Source organism: Salvelinus sp. IW2-2015, unplaced genomic scaffold (assembly GCF_002910315.2).
Source record: "Salvelinus sp. IW2-2015 unplaced genomic scaffold, ASM291031v2 Un_scaffold3711, whole genome shotgun sequence".
In the NCBI taxonomy this organism is placed as follows: Eukaryota; Metazoa; Chordata; class Actinopteri; order Salmoniformes; family Salmonidae; genus Salvelinus; species Salvelinus sp. IW2-2015.
Window position 1 is genome coordinate 13,115 of NW_019944988.1, and position 5,752 is coordinate 18,866.

Genomic DNA, 5,752 nt, shown 5'->3' on the forward strand with positions numbered 1-5,752 from the left:
CCAGTACAAATGGGCCCGTATTCTAAATCTAAAACCATCAGAGACGCCTCTTCCAGTCTGTTCATTACAACCATTCATCTCTATTCTTCAGCCACTAAGCCCACTTCTACAATCCTCCTCCCCATATTACAATAGATAATTGGACATGTATATGTTGGCTACAGGGCATTACTTTAAAGAAAAAATAGCCAATGACTGAAAGCCTCTATGGATTAAATGCACACACTGTTAGACTATATAGCTCGCTCTGTGCTAGCTGGTGTCGATACAGGTGAACTACGGACATGTGATAGTGCTATCAAAGCATGTAATAACGCATATAACGCGGAATTATAATTGAATGTGACTTGAGATAGTAATTGCTGTCAAGTACGTAGAACTGTGTCGACTGTGAAAATGCACTTGCTAGACAACACAAATTAACATTATTTTTATGTTTATTTATAGATCAGTGTTTATCTTGTGGCTACTTAGGTTGACTGCAGAAACAGAAAAACATATTTTGTTCTGATATATGACAAAAGGCATTTCATAAGTGGCTTGACAAGTGTACCAACATGCTATTGGGAATATATAAAATAGCGGAATTTAATTGACGATGTCTCAGTAAAAAACTACTACAAAGCATAGTCTCTGAACGATCTCAAACAAAGAGTAATCTTAGGCTGCACTACATGCAGACAAAAGCCAACAAATTCATTAACACCGCGAACACACGGGTTAAACACCTTGCTATTAAGAGGTAATTTGAGCCTCCTTGGTAAATGCAATACTATAACTTCCAGTCCACAACAAACAAAAGGAGTTATTATCAGAACAAACCGAAAACAGATACTCTGAACAGATATTCAGAACAGATTATACAGCTGAACAGATACTCTGAACAGATACTTTCTGAACAGATACTATTCAGAACAGATACTCTGAACAGATACATCTGAACAGAACAATACTGAACAGATACTCTGACAGAATATCAGATAGATACCTGAACAGATATATCAGAACAGATACTCAGAACAGATACTCTGAACAGGATACTCTGAACAGATACTCTGAACAGATAAAGACCAAGATAATCGAGAGACTAGCATACTCTGAGTTCAGAGTATCTGTTCTGAATATCTGTTCAGAGTATCTGTTCTGAATATCTGTTCAGAGTATCTGTTCAGAGTATCTGTTCAGAGTATCTGTTCAGAGTATCTGTTCTGAATATCTGTTCAGAGTATCTGTTACTGACAGCTAACCCCTTATGATCCATGTTTTGTCAATATTCAGAACAAATATGTTTTTCTGTTCTGCAACATAGGCTTAAACTATAAATAAAAATAAAAATAATAATTGTTAAAGTGCAATGCCTTCTATGGTATCTGACAGAGGTAAAACAAATTAATAGGTTTTTCTTTTACATGCTTTGATAGCTCATAATTCAGTCTAACAAAATATATATTTCACATGTGTCAAATGAGATTGTCACTTCTTTCAAGAATCCCTGAGCATATACTGTAAATAATAATAATAGTGGGGGAGGAGGATGTGGAGGAGGATGAGGATGGGGAGGAGGAGGATGGGGAGGACAAGGAGGATGGGGAGGAAGAGGATGTGGAGGACAAGGAGGATGTGGAGGACAAGGAGGATGGGGAGGACAAGGAGGATGTGGAGGACAAGAAGGATGGGGAGGACAAGGAGAATGTGGAGGACAAGGAGGATGTGGAGGACAAGTAGGAGGAGGATGTGGAGGACAAGGAGAATGTGGAGGAGGAGGAGGATGTGGAGGAAGAGGATGTGGAGGACAAGGAGGATGTGGAGGACAAGTAGGATGTTTAGGACAAGTAGGAGGAGGATGTGGAGGAGGAGGAGAAAGTCAGTGATAGTAATCGCGTTACATGGGTAAAATGTGTTCCAGTGTTTCCATACAGCGGGTATAGCAATAAAACACTTCACCAGCAGCTTCAGACCAACCCAATGCCATACTAGCACATATATAGAGACATCGCAAGAAAACAAGGTGACACGGGAGAAAGTCTCACACACAAGGTTTTACTCTATCCCAACATCCAATGTTCAAAAGTTTAATTATTTCACGTTCAAAAACCTCTAAGGTAAACATTTTTTTTTTTTTTATTGACCACAAACACAATTAATTATTTTTTGTTGTTGTTCCATAAAATACAGCTGACATGGCAAAACACCGTGATACATCTGACACGGAAAACACTGAACTTTCAGTTTATGCAAATACAGTTGTGTTTGTGTGACAGTGCTGTTTCAGTGGTAATAGCTTCTAACTGGCTTTTTGATCAATCACATTAGCTTATGGTCTGAAATCAACACTGTCACAGTGTAGCCTGGTTCTATGGTAAATAACTACCTTACATATAGTATATTACTGTTCCTTCTCTAAAAAAATACAATAACATGTGCTATTCTCTGCAAGATGAATGTTAGATAGTTTGATTTGAAACTCTTTATATCAATATATTTCTTAAAACCATGTTCAAAAAGATTTAAATAAGACAAAGAAAGGTGTGGTTTGTCCTAGAAACAGTCTCCTGGCCGCGATCAAAACATCTGAACAAAATCACATTTATAAAATGCATCACAAATACATTTTGTGATGTTGTTTGCTCTTTCACATCTTTTTGTTGAGCCCTGGTTGGTGTTTGATTGTCATATTGGTCTATTGGACCTGCAAGTCTGAGGAACTCCTTCCCTTCCTTCTGATTAATACGCCACAAAGCATTATGGACCTCAGTAGATCTCTGACTGGAGCTATTTCACATACAGATATGGACAGAGTATGGAAAGTCAGCGCTGGACATGTCCGCTGGGAAAGTGTCACCATTACCATCCCACTGGACATGTCCGCTGGGAAAGTGTCACCATTACCATCCCACTGGACATGTCCACTGGGAAAGTGTCACCATTACCATCCCACTGGACATGTCCACTGGGAAAGTGTCACCATTACCATCCCAGTGCACACAATGGATGTTGAAGGTAAACGTTGTCTTGAAAACAAATTAACATATAATTAACTGTATGGTATGATGTCATTAACTATATGGTGATGTCATTAATGGTATGGTATGATGTCATTAATGGTGTGGTATGATGTCATTAACTGTATGGTATGATGCCATTAACTGTATGGTACGATGTCATTAACTTTATGGTATGATGTCATTAACTATATGGTGATGTCATTAACTGTACTGTATGATGTCATTAATGGTATGGTATGATGCCATTAAATGTATGGTATGATGTCATTAACTGTATGGTACAATGTCATTAACTGTATGGTATGATGTCATTAACGGTATCCCCCGCCACACACACACACCACCTCTCTCTCTGTCTCTCTCTCTCTGTCTCTGTCTCTCTTCTTCTCTCTCTGTCTCTCTCTGTCTCTTCTCTCTGTCTCTCTCTCTCTCGTCTTCTCTCTCTCTCTCTCTTCCTCTTCTCTCTCTCCTCTCGTTCTTCTCTCTCTCTCTGTCTCTCTCTCTCTATCGCTCTCCTCCTCTCTCTCTCTATCCGCTCTCTCTCTCTCTCTCTCCCTCTCTCTCTCTCCTCTCTCCTCTGTTTCTATGAGCCTGATGATGGAGTGGGCATCCCCTGCTATGATGGAAGTGTCAGTAGTTTGTGGACCTAAAACCCCTGTGTGTTGTGCACTTGCATGCTCCACCGAGGCTGTCAGTATGACTCCTCCATCTCGTGCTGTTATTGTAGACACCACTGCCATCACATTCCACTCAGCCTCACCTCACCACCCTACTGTAGGTGTGTTCTTCAACTAGCTGTCCTCAATGTCTTGATTGCTTCCATATCCTTGCTATATGTTCATTTTTTACTTTTGCCAAGTGTTCAACAATGTACAATATACACCACTGTGTCACTCGAGATGTTATTTTGATCTATTTCTTACTTTTTCTCTTCCCACAGTAGTAGGGACCTCATTTCTCTTCCCCAGTAGTAGGGACCGTCTCATTTCTCTTCCCACAGTAGTAGGGACCTCATTTCTCTTCCACAGTAGTAGGGACCTTTCATTTCTATTTCCACAGTAGTAGGGACCTCATTTCTCTTCCCACAGTGTAGGGACCTCATTCTCTTCCACAGTAGTAGGACCTCATTTCTCTTCCCACAGGTAGTAGGGACCTCATTTCTCTTCCCACAGTGATAGGGACCTATTTTCTCTTGATTAGTATAACACTTTTGTATTTATGAATTTTTTTGTTTTATGTTTGTTAATAATCATTTTGCTTGCTTCCTTATAAATATTTTACATGTATGTGTGATTGCGTGTGTGATGGTGAAAATACATGACTTTTTTATTTCTGTCATCATTGTTTTTTAATAATAATATTTGACATGGACTATATCAACAGGATAATTGGCAGTTTGACCTGGATCACTCCTCACAAAAACATCTACAATTTGGACTGAATTTGGTTATTTTGGATTAGTAACAGTGAATGTGTCACCACCCATAATATATAACTTCAAGCTAAGGGCTCTAAATCCAATCAAAGTACTGTTTTTAAGATTTAGAAAATCTTATATTCTTTTAAATCTTGTATTTTATTTTCGAACTGATTTATTTTCTCCATCAAATTTTTTTCTGCTAATAATTGTCTGGTAGTTGATGATGGTATGATGACACAGACAGAGCTTACCATGCAGTTAATGACATCTACCATAACAGTTAATGACATCATACCATACAGTTAATGACATCATACCATACAGTTAATGACATCATACCATACAGTTAATGACATCATGCCATACAGTTAATGACATCATACCATACAGTAATGACATCATACCATAAATTAATGACATCATTCCATGAATTAATGACATCGTACCATACAGTTAATGACATCATACCATACATTTAATCACATCATGCCATACAGTTAATGACATCATACCAAACAGTTATGACATCATACCATGCAGTTAATGACATCATTCCCATACAGGTTAATAACATCATACCATACAGTTAATGACATCATACCATACAGTTAATGAACATCACCATACAGTTAATGCCACCATACAGTTAATGACATCATGCCATAAAGTTAATGACATCATACGGTACAGGTTAATGACATCATACGATACAGTTAGTACAACCCTCATCATATAGTTTAATAGACATCATACGGTCAATGTTAATGACATCACTCATATGTAGTTAATGACATCATACCATGCCAGTTAATGACAATCATACCATACAGTTAATGACATCGTACCATACAGTTAATGACATCTGTGATATACGCTAATGACATCATATGTACAGTTAATGACATCACCATATAGTTAATGACATCATACCATACAGTTAATGACATCATATACCATACAGTTAATGACATCGTACCATACAGTTAATGACATCATCCACACCTTAATGACATCATATACAGTTAATGACATCACCATTACTACAGTTAATGACATCAACCTACAGTTAATGACATCATACCATACAGTTAATGACATCATACCATAACAGTTAATGACATCATACAGCATACAGCTTAAATATGCCATCGTACCATACAGTTAATGACATCATACCTACACCATTAATGACATCATATGGTACAGTTCATGACATCACCGTGTATTAATGACATCATAGCAATGCATTTAGATGACATCACCAATAACAGTTAATGACAATCATACCATACAGTTAATGACATCATACCATACAGTTATTGATTAT

At 37.8% G+C, this 5,752-nt stretch overlaps 1 long non-coding RNA gene across 1 annotated transcript; it reads left to right on the forward strand.

Moving 5' to 3' along the window:
• The first annotated feature begins 3,553 nt into the window (after positions 1-3,553).
• LOC139025999 (uncharacterized) lies at positions 3,554-5,415 on the forward strand. The gene is made up of 3 exons (XR_011477698.1): positions 3,554-4,092; positions 4,148-5,115; positions 5,321-5,415. It is a non-coding gene; the product is annotated as an uncharacterized lncRNA (long non-coding RNA).
• The last annotated feature ends 337 nt before the right edge of the window (positions 5,416-5,752 follow it).